General features: G+C 46.4%; 2 long non-coding RNA genes across 2 annotated transcripts in view; one reads left to right on the forward strand and one right to left on the reverse strand.

The window, feature by feature from the left end:
- Window positions 1–687: 687 nt before the first annotated feature.
- On the reverse strand, window positions 688–5,388 carry LOC142819252 (uncharacterized). Its single transcript, XR_012897069.1, has 3 exons — window positions 5,246–5,388; window positions 4,299–4,681; window positions 688–761 (listed from the first exon to the last, which is right to left on the reverse strand). It is a non-coding gene; the product is annotated as an uncharacterized LOC142819252 (long non-coding RNA).
- A 158-nt stretch (window positions 5,389–5,546) lies between these two features.
- Window positions 5,547–19,935, forward strand: part of LOC112543557 (uncharacterized) — a 37,325-nt gene continuing 22,936 nt past the window's right edge. Inside the window, exons 1-2 of the long non-coding RNA XR_003086782.2 lie at window positions 5,547–5,678; window positions 10,626–10,784. This is a non-coding gene — a long non-coding RNA (uncharacterized LOC112543557). The remainder of the gene's footprint in view (window positions 5,679–10,625; window positions 10,785–19,935) is intronic.

Here is a 19,935-nt window from a genome sequence, read left to right on the forward strand (position 1 = left end):
TCCCCTCCATCGGCGGGCCTGCTCCTGGCTCCACTCTACGTAGCATTCCTGTATTTTCCTTCCCACTAGGGGGAGCAGGCAGCTCACCCTAGTGGAAAATCAGAACATGGGGTGGAGGGAAATAGGTGTCTACATAAAACCAAGCTGCAAATAGCAGGAATGTCCTATAAAAATTGGGACAGGGAATGATCTTTCACTGAAAGATCATTTCTATGCCTAATATTTTTAGCCAATATGGTCCTAGAGCACATTTTGCATTGCTACTTCATAGCAATCAGAGCAGGCTGGATTCTGTCTGTCATTCTCCTCTGCTGCCTGTGAATCTCTTTCCTTCCCCCCTTTTTTTCTTATAACTAGTACATAGGGCTAAATGTCAGGGCAAAGGACCAATTGCCCCAGGGTCCAGCGATTCAAAAGGGCCGAGGTGTCAGGCATCCTGGAGCCTTTAAATCACCACCAGAGCACCACACTGCATGCTCCATGCAACTCTGAGGGTTGGCTGGCCCTAGCTCTGGCCCCGCCCCTCCCACCTGAGGCCCCACCCCTTCCAAGAGCATGGAGCTGTGCCCCCACCACACACAATTTTTCCCAAGCACCTTTCCTAGATCTGAAGAAGAGCTCTGCAAATCTCAAAAATGTCTCTGTCACCATCAGAAGTTGGTCCAATAAAAGGTATTAGCTCACCTACCTTGTCCCTCTGTGAGGTGTTATGGCCTCCTTGTGTCAGTGTCAGTGCCAGTATCAGTGTCAGTGCCAGAGCCCTATGGAGGGAGAAGTTGGCTTGTTTTGAGAACTGTCAGAACATGCTGATTCTGGATTTTTGAAAAGCAAGAGGAATAAGGCATGCTATTGGCTTATGTGGGGGGCGCTGCATCGGCTAAATTGCATGAACGCAGTTACAACGACAATAAATGTTCTTTTAATATTAATTTCCTTGTGAGGTGCTAAAACACCAGGATGCAGTTTGATCAAAAGAAGGGGAAGAGAAGATGTCTTGAGCACATGCCGTTCACACCATGAAAACTTACTGCAGTCTGTGGGAAGTGACCTTCAAATGAGTTTTTATTCGAGTGAAGAGGTCGGGGGGGTGGGGGGGTGGGACGTTGATGCTGATAATAAATTATCCACCGTTATCAGGAGAAACGGCAGATGGTACATAGGGCAGGTCTACACTAGAAGCGCTACATCGGATTACTCCACCTCGGTGAGAGAATATAGCATAAGAACGGCCTTACTGGGTCAGATCAAAGGTCTGTCTAGCTCAGTGTCCTGTCTTCCGACAGTGCCCCAGAGGGAATGAATAGAACAGAGGTGGAAGCTACATCAGTGGAAGAGCGTCTCACCAACATACACACCTGTGTAGGCAGCACGTGGGTCATTGTAACTTGCATCCCTCAGGACAGTGTCTTTTTCACAGCCCACAGGAATGTAAAGTAGACGGACTTAAATAGTAGCCTAGGCCTGCCTTTAGGGAACAGCCTCAGAGGGGTAGCCGAGTTAGTCTGTAACGGGAAAAACTTGCAAAACAATGATAATGCTGTGTTGTGTTGCCATTACAAAATAATGGAATGTGTGTGTTTGTGGTGCTCCTGTGAAAGGTGTAGCACAAGCAGCTGTAAAGCTCCAGGCAAGCTTCGGCACAGCTTGGAGGGTCACTCTCCATGTGAATGCGGTTCCAAAGGGTAGTAATGAAGATGCCTGCTGGGATGGAATGGAAGGGCTTGGATTTTAATTGTGTGGTGCTAGCCCTTGTCCATGAAGAGCACTGTTAAGATTAATCTAGTGACTTTGTGCTGGTTGCTGAGGGAAGGAACGGAGAGAGAATATGGGTGAGAGAAATAGAATAACAGTCAGTCTTTACTAATCCGGGCTAAGTTGAAACCAGAAATCTGGGAATGAAAGGTTCTGCTCCCCCTACTCATTTGTTGAACTATAACAGGGATGGGCAATCCATTCTGGGCAAAGAGCCAAGGGTATGTCTACGCTTGCACCCTAGTTCAAACTAGGGATGCAAATGCAGGCATTCGAAATCGCTAATGAAGCGGGGATTTCATTAGCATGATCTCGCCGGCGCGCTAGTTCGAATCACAACTGATTCGAACCAGGAAGTGTACGCCAGGATGCGTTAGTTTGAACCAACCCCCTTGGTTCGAACTAACGTTACTCCTCATAGTTCGAACTAGAGTGCAAGTGTAGACATAGTTGTCAAGCAAAAAAAAAAAAAGACCGCCCCTTTTCCCCTTTAAACGGAGCCCCCGGTCGCGTTTGGTAGAGGAAAAAAAAAAAGCTCTAAAAAAAAGGCTTTGCCCCTTTAAGAAAACACATTTAAATTAATTTTGAGGCTATTTGGCCACAATAGGCTCCCACCACCTGCTGCCATCTTTATTTCTGCAGGTTTCATGGTCACGCTAGACGGGCTCCCCTGCCCAGGTCAGCACAGGGAGCCGGAAGGAGAGGGCCATTTTGGGGGGCGTGGGAGTGGCTTTCAAGCCACGGGGCGGGGGCTTCATGAGCCGCACCTGGGGAGGGGGAAGAGCTGCATGCAGCTCACGAGTCTCGGGTTGGCCACAGCTGAACTACAGAATCATAGAATCCTAGGGCTGGAAGAGACCTCAGGAGTCATCAAGTCCAGCCCCCTGCCCAAGGCAGGACCAGTCCCAACTAAATCAACCCAGCCAGGGCTTTGTCAAGCCGAGACTTAAAAACCTCTAGGGATGGAGATTCCACCACCTCCCTAGGGAACCCATCCCAGTGCTTTACCACCCTCCTAGGGCAATAGTTTTTCCTAATATCCAACCTGGACCTCCCCCACTGTAACTTGAGACCATTGCTCCTTGTTCTGCATCCGTCACTACTGTGAACAGCCTCTCTCCATCCTCTTAGTTCAACCTTTCTGAAGAGAGGTTCCAATCTACTGGCCCGCCGACAGGGAGTGGCAATGGGCCAGTGGCCCCTGGGGCCCAGTGATTCAAAGGGGCCTGGTGCTCCCAGCTGCTGTGGCTGCTACCATGGCAACTGCCGTGGACCCTTTAAATTGCCGCTAGAGCACTAAGTGTGGTCCGTTGGGGTCCCATCCCTTCTGCCTGCAGCCAGGCCCCATCCCTTTCAGGAGCAGGGAGCCTCCCCATCTTGCCTAGGGGCCCACATAGGCTTTTGGCTCCTCTGTCCATCTAGTATTAATGTGATCAGACATCTTTATTTTAGGGGCTTTGTCTTGTATATACAACAATACACTGACCCGGAAAAGAAAAAAAAAAATCTCAATTTTTCACACTCCCATATCAAGCGTCTAAAAAAATGTGATGGATGCCTCTTGCCGACAAGTGCCAAACACCAATTAATTGCATGAACAAAAGCTACAGTCTAGTGCAATGAAATCTGCTGCAAGAGAGTGAGTAGGGCGGGTCAGTATTACCCATTTTCCATGTTTTGGGCCTTGTGAGACATTAAAAATGGATCACTGCTCTGTGGTGAGAAGCGGTTGTAATATTACTTCAGAGAATATCTGTTTCTTTGTTCACTAAAATCTCTGGCGTTCCATTAACGTCACACTTGCATGTACCACATTTGCAGTTCATTTGCGAATGCATATTGGTTGTTCCTTCTAATCTCCATCGCAGTACAAATCCCTTTCATGCTCTGTTTTCGACAACCAGTAACCTCTTGTTTTGTAGCTATTGTTCTTCCTCCCATTAAGTTAATACATTATTGAGATACATACACAAAAACAGTGTCTCTTCCTCTCCCTCTGCGCCCCCAATGATGTAGGAAAGTGCAGCAGAAGAAGGTGGGATATTTTTATTCACCTTTCAAGTTTACTTTTAAGTTTCAAGTTTGGGAGTTAGAGAACAGGAGCAGCTAACAAGGGAGTTTGGCGCGGGAGATCTCCAGGTGAAGGAGAAGCGATTACATGACCCATGTGGCAAGTGGTGGTCTGTAGTGTGTGTGTTGGTGTTAGGAGTGAACTTCCTGCATGATACTGTGTGCTAAGCTTGTTTGTGTGGAGGTCCATGTGCTAAGCTTGTTTGTTTGGTAGACCGTGTGTAGCAGGTCCGTGTGTAGCGGATCCGGCCTGCCAAGCCATTTGATCTGGCCTGCGGCCTACCCTGCCCAGACCCCAGGGCAGCCCGACACTGTTCAAAGTGGCTTTTGGCTTCCTTCTTTTCCCCTTCCCATGTGCGCAGGTCACTATATAACTCAGATCTTACCCAATAATGCAGTTGCCACTCCGTTAATATCTAAAGGATTTTTTTTATAAGAGAAGAGACTTAAAATGGTTAAGGAAATCAAATACATACAATCATTGCAGAGTTCTTGTGTCAGGCTGGAAGCAGTAACGGAATACACCGCTGGCTTGGAGTGTCTCTGGTAACTTCCAAAAGATTGGAAGCATTTCGGTCCATCGGTTAGAAACTTGGAATGCTCCTTTGAGTGGATGCAAAGAGTCCAGAGATCAGAACAAGAAAGAGACAAAAATGGAAATGCTTCTGGGGGTGGGTTATACCTTCTCCCAGAAAGCCTTAAATTGTGGAGAATTACAGGCACACGATAGAGTCCAGCATGTCATGAGCAAGTCGCATTGCCCTTTCCGTCTTTGATGGCTCATAGGATCAGCCCCATATTCTGACTAAATTGTCCACAGTAAGGCTCACTGGATGTCATCTACCACGTGAGTGTTACCCTGTTTGAAATGCGGACATGTAATCAATATTCAGTGTTAGACACAAAGATGATCCAGGCATACAAGCAGGATAATCGTGTTTGATAGACTGTAATGTTTCCATTGACACCATCTATGCCATAAATTGTACAATGTTTGCTGCGATGGTAGCTCAATGACATACATAATTGTAGTTCAATAACACAGGACCACTGTGACGTGTCCCGCGTGTCACTCCCACAAGCAGTTAATTAAATCCACATATTTCCCGCTGTGTGGCCTGTCTTTGTTTTCCGCACCCTTGGTATGAAGGGAGGGGAAGGGGGGCCCGGGTCTGCCCCCACTCACAGGCCCCAGCCCAGGGCCCTAAGGGCTAGGATCTAGAGAGACCCCGCCCGGCTGATGGGGTTCAAGACCGCAGCTCGCCAACCCACCAGCCCATCCAGGCTCTGCCCTGGGCCGATACCTTCCCCGCCCTTCCTGGGGCTACCCCGCGGCCGAGGCCCCGGACGGTTTCCTCACTGCAAGCCCGTGGGCCGGAGGTGCGTTTGGTCCATTGGACAGGATGGTTCCTTGTCCGCGGACCTGTTTTTCATCCCTGTTGCTGGGACCTGTGGAGGGGGAGGCTCTCTTCCTCCTTCTTCCCCTCTCTAGTGCGGGAGCCATTTTAAAAGTCCCGCCAGGGCCGTGACCCCGTCTGCCCCCGGAGGTCCCTCCCCCCACATCCGCAGTGCTTGGCATTGCCGCGGCAACATTCCAGACGCCCCGGCAACTTCGCGCTGACGCTGGGCGTCGTGTTCCTTGGTCGGGCCGGGCTGCCGGCTGCAGAGCGCGTCCCGGACTGCCCCTCCCGTGCGGGGCGGGCACGCTCCGTCACAACCACACATACCCCATGCTGGGGACTATGCTGAGGGAGAACCAACACTAATCCAAGAAGGATCATGTTCAGCTGACTTCGCAAATGGATGGGAATGTGTGAAGCTGATTGGCTGGATGCAGAGAGGAGATTCATTTCTTTGTGAGAAGTGGGATTCCGCTTGTTTGTCCTAGACACTGGGTTGAGTTCTAGGGGTGGGTATGGGCTGGGTGGGCAGAAGACTTAAGGCAAAAATTCCATAGACTATATCAGTAAGGATACAGTGGCGTAGAGAAGGAGCGGTGGGAGAGGGGGGCAGTTGCCCCTGGGCACCACACTAGGGGGGGCACCAATTTAGTCCCCCTCCACTCTCCTTGTCACCCTTTGGCTCACCTGCTCCTCCTCCGCCCACTGCCGCCTGGAGCCTCCTCCCCGCCTCACTGCCCCCAGCCTGACTCTCCTCCATCTCCACCGACGGGTTAGTGAGTGCACGGCCCGGCCCCAAACTGGAGGAGGCAGGGGAAGACATGGTACAACCCCCTCGCCCCCCAAGGTCGGGCCCAGCCGTGTGCCAGGTTCGGAGCCCCGCCACACGGTGGCGGCTCGGGGGAGGAGGGCGCAAATTATTCCTTTGCCCTCGGGCGCATAACACCCTCACCACACCTCGTTTCTAAGGATACAAGCAGAAGTAGACTTGAGAAAATGGGGCCCATGAGTAACAGCCCAGAGGTAGATTTGTAAATAGGAAAAGCAGGGTCAGTGGTGACACCAGGATTCGGCACAGTGAAGGCCGAGGAAGAATGAGATGGGAGTTGTGCATGAGGACTTTCTTAGTTGCACTTCTGTATTCTTGGACATCAAACCGGACGGAATTGGGACTTACTGCGTTTCTCTCAAAACGAACGTGCTTTTCCTCACAGTGATCCACATAGACTCTCTAGGAAACTCTGTCGGCTGATTTTAAACCACATAAGAACGTAAGAATGGACATACTGGGTCAGACCTAAGGTCCATCTAGCCCAGTAGTCTGCCTGCCAACAGTGGCCAGCACCAGGTGCCCCAGAGGGGGTGGGCCAAAGACAATGATCAAGTGATTGGTCTCATGCCATCCGTCTCCAGCCTCTGACAAACAGAGGCCAGGGACACCATTTACCTAATAGCCTTTTATGGACCTAACCTCCATGAATTTATCTAGCTTCTCTTTAAATTCTGTTATAGTTCTAGCCTTCACAGCCTCCTCTGGCAAGGAGTTCCACAGGTTGACTATGCGCTGTGTGAAGAAGAACTTTCGCTATTTGTTTTAAACCTGCTACCCATTACTTTCATTTGGTGTCCTCTAGTCCTTAATGAACATGGACAAAATCCCTTTTTTTTAAGCTAAAATCAGTGGAAACTGGTAGATCTAAAATATTTTAAGATTGTCCTGCATGTAAGGCCTGACCCAAAGTTGGAGTCTTGGGCCTGGCATTTTTGCTCAGCCTCTTAATCTCCTGCCACGTTTGTACAAAAATGCTAATTTTGTAATCCTTCATTTTAGTTCAGTCTAACCATTCCCCCTCTGATTCTATGGTAGGATTTTAGGCACACAGTCTTCAGAGTACAGGGTACTGTCAAATTCCATGGCCTTTCGGGTTGTGCTTTATAGCCTATTTTACTCCATTTCAAATGAAAAAGTCTTTTGAGGCTAAGAGATTGGTATTGTTTTAGGCATAATTTGTACTGACTGCTGAAGGATGAACTGTATTAAACAAATGATTTGTTTCTTTTCTTGCCATCAAAAATGCCCTCCAACAATTTTCCTGTGATAGTGTATTTCCCAGTTTCCCAAGATCTCTTCAGTGTGTGCCCATATGGTAAAATCTCTACCACTTCCATTTTTATTCCCTTCTTGTTTACATGCCATTTGTTCAGAATATCGGCCTTCAGGCTACATCCAGTTTTAATTTTTCTTTAATAACCCCATCAACATATTTCTCTTAACTACAACAGTAGACTTCAGCTGTCTGTTTTGTTTTTGTTGGCTTTTAATTCATTTACTGCCATCCGTTTTCTGGGAGAAAAAGATGCCTTGTTTGTAATCGCTCTAGCTGATATGTGGTTGAAGCACCGTGTATTCATTAAATAGCTGCTTGCACTTATCTGTTCAGTTATTGGGCAGTGAATCTGTTTAATGAGATCTTTATGCAGAGAGAGGATGCAATGGTTGTGTGCTTCAGGCATTCAGACGTTCAAGTTCCATTTCTGATTGTGCTACAGGCTTTCTGGATGGCCTTGGGCAAATCCCTTAGCCTCTCAGTTCACCCTGTCTTCCCAGTGCCTCATTTCACCCTCTGGGCAGGTAGAGATGATCAGGGCTATAGATGGGGGGAGAGGGGCAAAGGGAGTAGTTATCCTGGGATCCAGCAATTTACAGGACCCATTAAAATCACTGTTGGAGCTCCCTGTGGAATAGTCTGGGCCATGGGCAGCGCCGAGGGCTGGCTGGAGGAGGCTCTGCCCTTCCGTCTGAGGTACTGCTCCTTCTAGGAGCACAGAGCAGAGCTGCCTCTTCCCCCCGCTCCCCCCTCCCTGGCTATGTCTAGAGCGCACTCCTCTTCCGAAAAAGAGCGTCTAGACTACAAGCCGCTTTTTCAAAAGAGAGCCCCCAGGCAGTCTGGATTCTCTCTTTCGAAAAAGCACAGTTTGCATTCCACAGCGCCTTTTTTCGAAAGAGCACTTTCGAAAAAAGGCGTTCTTCCTCATAAAACGAGGTTTTCCGCGGTCGAAAAAACGGCTGCGTTCTTTCAATTTACTTTTGAAAGAATGCTGTAGCAGTCTGGACACAGGGGAAGTTTTTTCGAAAAAAAAAACCCCTGTAGTCTAGACACACCCACACATTGGCCAGGACCCAGCGAAGTCTGTGAACCATTTTGACTCACCACAGGGATCCAGGCCAGACCATAAAGAAGTACCACGCCCAACCCCCATGATAAACAACACACTGCTCTTGAAGGGAAAATACGGTTGTGTCTTCAAAGAGTGAGTTCGCTACCAAAGTCACAATACGCTAGTGGTCACCAACCAGTCGATCAGGATCGACTGGTAGATCTCGGAGCCTCTGACAGGTGATCTTGACGGATTTGGCCAAGAGGCTACCTAGTGCCAGCACTTCAGCTACCCCTCCCTGCGCTGCTGCTCATCTCCTCCCCTTAGCCTTGGAGCTGCCCCTCCCCCGGGGAACCTCCTGCTTTCTATGCACGGGAGGGAGAGGAGGATGCTGATGTCAAGGTGCCTTCTCTCCCACCCTGTATCCTATCTCCACAGAGCAGAGAGGAGGACTTTGGAGGGAATTTGCTGGCTGCTTTAGGGAGTGGTGCAGGGCCAGGGCAGGAGTGAGCCTGCATTAGCCCCACTGCACCAACCACCCAGGAGCCACAAGCAGTTCCCAGCTGGAACTCACATCCCAAACTCCGACCCTAGTCATGAACCCCCTCCTGCACCCTAAGTCCCTGTCCCAGCCCCGAGCACCCCGCATCCAAACACCCCCCCAGACCCTGCACCTAGAACCCCCTCCTAGATCCCAACTGCCTGCCCCAAGCTCAGCTCAGAGCCCCTCTCACACTCCAGATCCCTTAATCCAAGACCAGAGCCTGCGCCCCAACCCGCTGCCCCTGCCTGGTGAAAGTGAGTGAGGATGGGCAAGAGAGGGAGGATGGAGTGAGAAGGGGCAGGAAGGAGGCGGGGCCAGGGTATTTATATTTGAAGTAGATCTTGGATTGCATTTAAATTCAGAAAGTGATCTCGTGCTCAAAAAGGTTGGAGACCCCTGCAATACAGTGATGGCAAAAAGTAACTTCAAGGAGCATCCTTGCCAAGACACTCCCCTCACACAGGAGAGCTCCTATGCGAATGATTTGTCTGTCTTAGGCATTCATTACCTGCAGATCTTTTGCCTATATGAACCTTTACCTCCACTCACGTGTCATCTCTTCTCTTTCCCTTCTCTTTCTCGTCTGTTGATCCACGTCTCATCTCAGTTTCAGTGAGCATTTTGCGGCAGAGAATGTGTATTACTGTTTGTAAAGCACCATGTAAAATTATTGACCCAAGATAATGATTTCTTTTAATGCCAAGACTAAGCCCACTCTTTAGGCTGGCTGTACTTAGGGTTGTTTTGTACAAGCTATCCCAAATCCAAATCCATGCCACCAATTCCAGTATGGAGCCTTCAACATTGGCAAAATCCACACCAAACTTTTCAGTGCAATCAGCCCATTAGCAGAGATCTGGTTTCACGCAAATACTGCGAGCCTGTCACACAGAGACACGCCTTGCCGGGGATATGCCATACAAAGGCCGCTTTTAAAAATAAAACCTCAGCGAGCGCTGCCTTTAAATGTTTCATGGCTGCTAAATTATTTCCATTGTCAGACTTAATAGGACTTGTATTGCTAATTGCCTTAAATGCATCTTAATTCCTCCTAATTTTTCTACATATTTTCATAGTGGGGCTAAAAAGGATCAAATTGAGCAATTATGTAAATTGCATTCAAGTAGTTTGCATAAAAAATTGGTCCCCCAGGAAAATAATTGTGTATTTTATCCACATACAGAGGTGGTCCTCTGAGCGTTGCTCTAAAGCCCCTCAGTGCTGTGTTCCCTATGTATTGCTGTTCCTAACCAGAATACAGTAACCTTAGTAATTCTGTAAGGCTGTGTCTACAGCAGTGTTATTTCGGAATAACGTCAGTGATTCCGAAAAAACGTAGTGCATGTCTACACAGCCAGCCCGTTATTTCAACATCAATTTGAAATAACAAGCTTCTTACTCCGACTCCTGAAACCCTCATGGTATGAGGAGTAAGGGAAGTTGCGGGAAAGAGTGTTCTTTTTCAAAATGACTGCGGTGTAGGCAATGCCAAAAGTCGAAATAAGCGATTTCGACGTAGCAACGCAATTAGCGTAGCTCAAGTCGCATTGCTTATTTTGAGTTGAGCCCTGCTGTGCAGATGTGCCCTAATAGAGTTAGAGTCATCCAGTGAATGTTGCAGCCAGTGGAATTGATGGCAAAACACAGAACTAGATCAGTCCCCAATAGCCTAGTTTGATGGGGATAAATTATTACTCTAGGTGGGCCATTGGTGCCGGCGCTCCCATGCAGCATGCACTGATTTCACCCAAGGGGAGAAGAAGCAGCAATAAGAAACATGATACAGCAGATGGGACTTTTCAGAAATATCATCAGGATGGATGCACCATGGTGATTCTGCCAGCCTGCTAATATTAAAGGTAAAACCATGCAAGAGGAACGGGCAAATGGCTGCATCATTTGTCTGAATAAAATCCTCCCTTAGCTGAACAATTTCTTTAAAAAAAATTACACAAATTAGCTTTCAAGATGCCCAAATCTGGGTTTTTGCACTGCGCATACATTCTATGATGACAGAAGATTTGACAGTGGAGAAAAGCTATCGCAAACTAAAAATCCTGCCCCGTTATGCCAAAGGTAGATTGTTAGTGACACTTTTGTTAATATTTACTGAGTGGCCAGGAGAGAGGAAGCCCCAGTGGTTATGGCCAAGCCTGGGGCTTTGCAGACCAGGATTCAATTTCTTGCTCCATCAGATTCCCTTCGGGACCTTGAAAAAGTTACTACAATTCACTGAGATCAATAGGAGGTGCCTAAACACCTTGGTGCAGGTGCTAAATGAGGAAAGGAAGCAGTCTGGACTGATTATGAATGTCGATAAAACAAAGACAATGGTATTTGGAGATAACGAAATAGGAAGGAAGATCCGTGTAGATGGGCTCGAACTAGAGAACGCAGAGAAGTTCATGTATTTGGGGAGCAACATGATGTATGATCTAGACAGTAAGAAGGAAATAGCGACTAGAATAGCAAAATCAAGAGTGAGTTTGAAGGCGATTAGCTTAGGAACGAAGCTGAGCATCTTGAAAACGTGTATTTAGCAGCATGTTGCATGGATGTGAGACATGGGTGATAACGAAAGATCCGAAGAGAAGGATATTGGTGTTCGAGAGGAGTTGTTATAGAAAGGTCACCAATGAGGAATTATATAGGAAGATACAGCCGAAAGAGAACCTGCTGCAGAAGGTTATACAACAGAAGTTACAGCTATTCGGCCATATCTGCAAAATGAACGGTGAGAAGGAAAAAGGAAGGGGGACACTACTTACTTCATAACCACTGAAGGTGCTAACAGCTCTGTGAGTGGTATCCATCCTGTTTTAGTATCTATCTATTTACTTTGATCTGATTAGGTTTAAGTACCCATTCTCCAGATACTTAATGATGCCTTGTCTCACCCTCCCCTTCCGTTTTCCTTTTTTTCTTTTTCTCCCCCCTCTCCTTCCCCTCTCCTACTTATTTCGAGTTTTCATATTCCCTAGTCATAACTCCGGTCATCTGAAGAAGTGGGCTGTGCCCATGAAAGCTCACGATACCATCTACATGTTTTGTTAGTCTATAAAGTACTACCAAACTATTTGTTGTTTTTTTCTGTAACAGACTAACTCAGCTATCTCCTTGAAGCTTCAGGGGTTGCATGGGTTTATCTTACATTAGCTTAAAAACCAGCAAGTAGTCCTGCAGCACCTTTGAGACTAACAAAAAAATGTAGATGGTATCATGAGCTTTCATCTGAAGAAGTGGCTTGTGCTCACCAAAGCTCATGATACCAACAAAAAAATGTAGATGGTATCATGAGCTTTGGTGAGCACAAGCCACTTCTTCAGATGAAAGCTCATGATACCATCTACATTTTTTCGTTAGTCTCTAAAGTGAAACAGGACTACTTGCTGGTTTTTAAGTTTTTTCTGTCACAGACTAACACAGCTACCCCTCTTAAATGTTTTTACATTGGCTTGTGCAACATACAGTGCAACTTGTGTAGGCAAAGACAAACACTAACACTCAACACTTTCCCAAGTCTTTCCCTGGGCCAGAGAATATGAAAATGAACCAATAAAGGCCACCATCAAAGGAAAGTTTGCTATTATGTAATAGTCATACATAATGGCAAGAAATCTAGGGTAGTGTGGAAGGTTCCAACCCCCATATTGCCAGCCTTCCAACCCAAAGTCAGGTTGAGACCTACATTAACATTGGGAGGATTAAAGAGCCTTCTGTAAAGATACGGCTACACTGTTGCTTTTTTTTTATTATCCTTTTGTCAGAAAAGGCTTTTCTGACATTTGGCCCATCTAGACTGGGCCAAATATCAGGAAAAATCCTCTTTCAGAAGCCCCCTTATTCCTCATGGAACAAGGAATTCAGGGGCTTCCGAAAGAGCACATTTGCTCTTCCAGAAAAAAAACCAGAAGAGCAAACTCGTCCCTGGATGTGGAAGAGTTTTTCTGGGATACCTCCAGTATCCCAGAAAAACTCTTGTAGTCTAGCTGTACCCTAAGAATAGAGCTATTTTAATTTATTGTCCTGGCCAAATTCCAGTTCAGGTAACTGAATTCTTCCCAGAGAAAGAAAATACCATAGTTAAATTGGAAAAGATGGGAAGATATGTTTTGATATTTTTTTTAAGTTTGTTTTGGGGTTTTTTTTTTGCTTTGCTTTGTTTTGCTTTGTTTTTGCTCCCTGACCTTTCATGAATTGCAAAAGTAGACAAGGGTTTATTCACCTCCGAAATACTGCTCCTTTTCAAGAGCCTATCCTTGTTATACCCGAATATAGATGTACTTCTAATTGTTTTGTTGAATATCACTGAGAATGCAATCTGTCAAGTTACAGCCAATGTGCTGGAAAACAGAATTTTTCCTGGGGTCATTTGTATTTGACAATTTAACACGATACCTGTTAAAGCCATTTTGTTACATTCCAAGAACATGCTGTGCAGCAACTTTGGTGTTTATATACAAAAGCAGTGCGGAATGGATCCAGTGGGAGCAGACCAAGTCATATAAATGATTTAAGAGGGTCATTCTGCAGTTGCATAATGCTTTTAGCACCATTACCAGTTCCTTTTTGGCGTTGCTAAGGCTGAGAGTGGTGCTACTTCATCCTAAGCATCATGAAGCGGTTTATGCCTTCAGCATTTTAGATGGAACAGCATAGCAAAACATCTCTGAACCATAAGTGAATACACAACATTGTTTTCTGTCTAGAAATGTATGAAACCCATTCTGAAAAAAAAAGACTCACTGAAAAGCTGTGTTGCATTAGAAGCAGCTGAGATGATTGCTCTAAAAGCAAGTCTAGACTGTGATTAATTAAACCTTCATCAGGATGGCTCAGAGTGATGAACTGTCTACATTTAATGTGGGCAAAAATTGAAGTATAAATCAGAGGTTGACAACTGCTGGCGTGCAGCCCATCAGAGTCAGGGTACTCCAGTGGGCCACAAGATAGCGTCTTTACATTGAGTGTCCACAGCCATGGCCCTACAGCTCTCAGTGGCAGTGGTTTGCCACTCCTCAGAAAGGAAGCTGAAGGGGAGCAACTTGGGCATCGCTTCATAGGATTGGGGACCGAAACTTGACTCCCAAAGGTAAGTTGGTAGAGTTAGAACATAAGAATAGAACATAAGAACGGCCATATTGGGTCAGACCAAAGGTCCATCCAGCCCAGTATCCTGTCTACCGACAGTGGCCAATGCCAGGTGCCCCAGAGGGAGTGAACCGAACAGGTAATGATCAAGCCATCTCTCTCCTGCCATCCTTCTCCACCCTCTGACAAACAGAGGCTAGGACACCATTCCTTACCCATCCTGGCTAATAGCCATTAATGGACTTAACCTCCATGCATTTATCTAGTTCACTTTTAAACCCTGTTATAGTCCTAGTCTTCACAACCTCCTCAGGCAAGGAGTTCCACAGGTTGACTGTGCGCTATGTGACAAAGAACTTCCTTTTATTTGTTTTAAACCTGCTGCCCATTAATTTCATTTGGTGCCCCCTAATTCTTATATTATGGGAACAAGTAAATAACTTTTCCTTATTCACATTCTCCACACCACTCATGATTTTATAGACCTCTATCATATCCCTCCTTCGTCTCCTCTTTTCCAAGCTGAAAAGTCCCAGCCTCTTTAATGTCTCCTCATATGGGACCCATTCAAAACCCCTCATCATTTTAGTTGCCCTTCTCTGAAATGTTTTTAATGCCAGTCTATCTTTTTTGAGATGAGGCGACCACATCTGAACGCAGTATTCAAGATGTGGGCGTATCATGGATTTATATAAGGGCAATAAAATATTCTCCGTCTTATTCTCTACCCCTTTTTTAATGATTCCTAAAATCCTGTTTGCTCTTTTGACTGCCTCTGCACACTGTGTGGATGTCTTCAAAGTGATGCAAATTGCATATCTTATTTCCATCTTATTTCAACATAGTTTATTTTGTGATTTGGCGCTGACTACACAGCACCAAATTTCAAAATAACCCGCTATTCTGAAAAGTCCCTTACTCCTCGTGGAATGAGGTTTACAGGGACGTCGGAATAGGGAGCACGAAATAACGGGCTTGCTGCTAAGATGCAGGATAGCTGCATTGCATTGTAGATGTACCCTGATGGTCCCAGAGCCTGTTGCCCTCTAAACTCAGGATTCAAGCTGAAAAGGAATTTTCTGACTATGGTTTTGTCATAAAATGCCACTTAGTTAAACCCAAGGGAGAAGATGAGCTTTTGAAACTGTCAGTGTCCCTTTTAGAAAATTTCAAAAAAACAAGTTTTGATTTTATGGCCAAATGAATGATAGTTTATACAAAAAATGGTTAAATGTCCCAAGATTCTTGAAAACAAAAAGTTCTGACTACCCACACTGGATTGATTTATTGTATGATTAGCTTATGCAATTTTGAAAAGATTTTCATCCCAATTTGAGAGAGGAGGGTTTTGGTTTTTTTTAAATCAGAGTTGTTTTAAAAAAAATTAGAGACATGCAAACCATTTTCTAACCAACTCAAACTGGGGCTGGTTCTTAATATTTCAATGAATCAAGCAAGCAAGCAATAGCAGGAATATCCCGAGTAAACATTCTGTGGTTGCCTCACATCAGAGCCGGCGTTCTTAGAGGTCTTTTTTAGGATGGGAACCCCCATGTGGTTGGGAAAGGCCTTATGGGTTTCTAATACCTTTGTTAGCAGAATTAACAAAGTGACAAACATTTCAACCCATTTGTAATGGGGTCGCACTCACCTCTCGCACACGCACTCCCCTGGCCAAGTGCATATGCCTGTGCTCTGTTTATGGAGGCGTTTCCGTGACTCAGCCCTCTGGTCCAGTCACACAGCCTGTTGGCAAAATAAAACAAACCCCTTCCAGAGTACAAGTCCTACAGAGTCTCCCTCAGTGCCCTTGTTAATGTCTCTCAGTTTGTTCCCGCTCTGGAATAGAGCGGTGCCCCCAGGACTTCCTAGAGCAGGGGTCTCCAACCTTTTTGAGCATGAGATCACTTTTTGAATTTAAATGCAATCCAAGATCTACTTCAAATATAAATACCCTGGCCCCGCCTCCTTCCTGCCCTTTCTCCAAGGCCCCGCCCCTGCTCACTCCATCCTCCCTCTCTTGCCCATCCTCACTCACTTTCACCAACAGGGGCAGCAGGTTGGGGCGCAGGCTCTGGTCTTGGATTAAGGGATCTGGAGTGTGAGAGGGGCTCTGAGCTGAGCTTGGGGCAGGCAGTTGGGATCTAGGAGGGGGTTCTAGGTGCAGGGTCTGGGGGGGTGTTTGGATGCAGGGTGCTCGGGGCTGGGACAGGGACTTAGGGTGCAGGAGGGGGTTCATGACTAGGGTCGGAGTTTGGGATGTGAGTTCCAGCTGGGAACTGCTTGTGGCTCCTGGGTGGTTGGTGCAGTGGGGCTAAGGCAGGCTCACTCCTGCCTTGGCCCTGCACCACTCCCTAAGGCAGCCAGCAAATTCCCTCCGAAGTCCTCCTCTCTGCTCTGTGGAAATAGGATACAGGGTAGGAGACAAGGCACCTTGACATCAGCATCCTCCTCTCCCTCCCGTGCATAGAAAGCAGGAGGTTCCCCAGGGGGAAGGGCAGCCCCAAGGCTAAGGGGAGGAGATGAGCAGCAGTGCAGGGAGGGGTAGGTGAAGTGCTGGCACTAGGTAGCCTCTGGGCCAAACCCGTCAAGATCACCTGTCAGATGCTCCGAGATCTACCAGTCGATCCCGATCGACTGGTTTGTGACCACTGTCCTAAAGAGAGGGTCTTCGCCCTCTCTGGGCTCTTCTGGTTCCAGTTCAGTTCCCGCTCTCTGGGATGCCTTAGTATCCAGGCCACTTCTCCCCGTGGCTAATGGCAGTTTTGCTCTCTACTCTGGGACCTAGCCCAGAGACCCTGTAGATAGCTGCTGTTTGCTGTTTCCATTCCACAGCTACTCTAATTCCCTATGACTTTGTGCTGTCTTTGCCCAGTCCTCAGGGCTCTGTCTTGTTTGCCATAAGCTCTCCAACTTGAGTTGTCCACGGCACCGCTACTGTCACCCGGTTTCACTCTGTGAACTCCTCAAAGCAACCAACTGCTGCTCTGTTCTGCAGCTCCTTTTATATGGCTTTCCTAGCTCCTTTTATATGGCTTTCCTAGCCCCTGATTGGCTGTGTCTCCAAAAGCCACTCTAGCTTGCTTGGAGGACCTCTCTATTGCTTTTTGGGGGGGCAGGGTGTGGCAGGACCACAAGGACTCCAGTGGCAGGTCTCAGGGCCTAGTCCACCCATTGACACCCTCAAAGAAGGTAGAATATACTTGGGATTGGTCCTGCCTTGGAATTGATGACCTCCTGGGGTCTCTTCCAGCTCTATGATTCTATGAATATACAACGAGCATCTAAGCACCCATATATTTGCACCACCGCTCATGGAATGACCCAAAGGGTAAGCTTCATCTTCTTCATCACCTCCAATGATCATCAGGCTGGCACCTCCTAAGGCACACAAACTGCTATTCAGCTTTTATAAAGTGTTATGCTGTCACCTACTATCCTAATACATATTGGCTACGTCTACTCTGGTGGTTTCTTGCGCAAGAACACTTGTTCTTGCGCAAAAACTTGCTGCGTGTCTACACTGCATGCGCGTTCTTGTGCAAGTAAATTTACAGTCTAGTGTCGGAAAACAGGGCTTCTTCCGGAAGAATAGTGATAGAAATGTAGCCGTGTTAGCATGGTGTAGCTGGAACAAAAAACAGGACTATGTAGCACTTTAAAGACTAACAAGATGGTTTATTAGGTGATGAGCTTTCGTGAGCCAGACCCACTTCCTCAGATCAAATAGTGGAAGAAAATTGTCTCAACCATATATACCAAAGGATACAATTTAAAAAAATGAACATATATGAAAAGGACAAATCAGATTTCAGAACAGAAGGGGGATGGGGGTAAAGGTAAATATCTGTGAGCTAATGATATTAGCGGTGATAATTGGGGAAGCTATCTTTGTAATGGGTCAGATAATTAATGTCTTTGTTTAAACCTAAGTGTAAAGTGTCGAATTTAAGCATGAATGACAGTTCAGAGGATTCTCTTTCAAGTGTGGTCTGAAAAGGTCTTTGAAGCAGGATGCAGGTAATCAAGTCGTTGAGACAGTGTCCTTTCTGGTTGAAATGGCAAGAAACTGTTTTTTCTTTGTGATCCTGTCTAATATCTGTTTTGTGGGCATTGATCCTTTGGCGAAGTGTCTGAGACGTCTGACTTCCAGAAGAGTTATTCCTTTCCCCATGAGGAATAAGCCCTCTTGCACAAGAGTTCTTGCAACATGAATTTATTGCGCAAGAAACCCTTATGGCTAAAATGGCCATCAGAGCTTTTTTGCGCAAGAGAGCATCCACACTGCCATAGATGCTCTTGCGCAAAAGCACATCTCTTGCGCAAATGCACATGCCAGTGTAGACGCGCTCTTGTGGAAGACTTTTTGCACAAGAACTCTTCTGCAAAACAGTTCTTGCACAAGAAGCTGCCAGTGTAGACATAGCCATTCTGTCAGGGTTTCAAGCCATTTTCCTTCTGTGTTTCCTTAGCTAATATTGTTCAGGTGCCCTTCTGCCATAGATTACTAGGCCTTTTACTTCATGCTCATTAGTGTATATGTCAGTTACCATGAGAGTCAAGATGGGTGAAGTACTATATGTGATGGGCACTCCCTCGCCCCCATGCTTTATGAAATGGACTTATGATACAAATATGCATAACTCAAGGATGCTTTGGACAAGTTACCTCGTGTGACCTAGCAATCTTAGGGTACGTCTAAACTACATGCCTCCGTCGACGGAGGCATGTAGATTAGCCAGATCGGCAGAGGGAAATGAAGCCGCGATTAAAATAATCGCGGCTTCATTTAAATTTAAATGGTTGCCCCGCTCTGCCGATCAGCTGATTGACAGCAGATCGGGGCAGTCTGGACGCGCCGCGCCGACAAAGAAGCCTTTCCTGATCGGCACAAGTAAACCTGGTTTCACGAGGCATACCTGTGCCAATCAAGAAAGGCTTCTTTGTCGACGCGGTGCGTCCAGACTGCCCCGATCTGCCGACAAACAGCTGATCGGCAGAGCGGGGCAGCCATTTAAATTTAAATGAAGCCGCGATTATTTTAATCGCGGCTTCATTTCCCTCTGCCGATCTGGCTAATCTACATGCCTCCGTCGACGGAGGCATGTAGTCTAGACACACCCTTAATGTCATATCCACTGGGTCTGTATATCTTATTTTGGTGAATGTATCATTCTTGGGTGTAAAGTTAGACACATGCAGTATGAAATAGTTTATGGTTTTAAATGTGCAAAGGCAAGCCATCAAGGGTGTTTCCATCAATGTCTGGTCAACTGTAAACAGCTTCTTTTGTCCTTTGAGCCTTAACAGTGGTTGGTCCTTGGCTTCTAAGTCATCAGACAATTTCTGATGTTCATAACTTGAGATATCTAAAGCTGATATCAACTAGCATTTTGTGTTGCCCTATGAACAGTTTACCAAACATCATTCTATCTTGAGATACCATCTGATAAAACATCTGATAAACAAACAAAAGGAAAAACTTGAAAAACAACAAATGGTCTGGTAGCACTTTATAGACTAACAAAACATGTAGATGGTATCATGAGCTTTCGTGGGCACAGCCCACTTCTTCAGATGACCGGAGTTTTACAAACAAAAGGAAGTTTTTCCTTCACTCAGCACACAGTCAACCTGTGGAACTCCTTGCCAGAGGATGCAGTGAAGGCTAGAACTTTAACAGGGTTCAAAAAAGAGCTAGATAGATTCATGGAGGCTAGGTCCATCAATGGCTATTAGCCAGGATGGGTAGGAATGGTGTCCCTAGCCTCTGTTTCTCTTGAAGTGGGTGACCAGGGAGGATCACATGTGATCTCTCCTTCTGGGGCATCTGGTATTGGCCACTATCAGCAGACAGGATACTGGGCTAGATGGACCTTTGGTCTGACTCAGTTCTTAGGCCCTTATGAGTCATTTATA

The sequence above is a fragment of the Pelodiscus sinensis genome, chromosome 21 (genome assembly GCF_049634645.1).
Source record: "Pelodiscus sinensis isolate JC-2024 chromosome 21, ASM4963464v1, whole genome shotgun sequence".
NCBI lineage: Eukaryota > Metazoa > Chordata > Testudines > Trionychidae > Pelodiscus > Pelodiscus sinensis.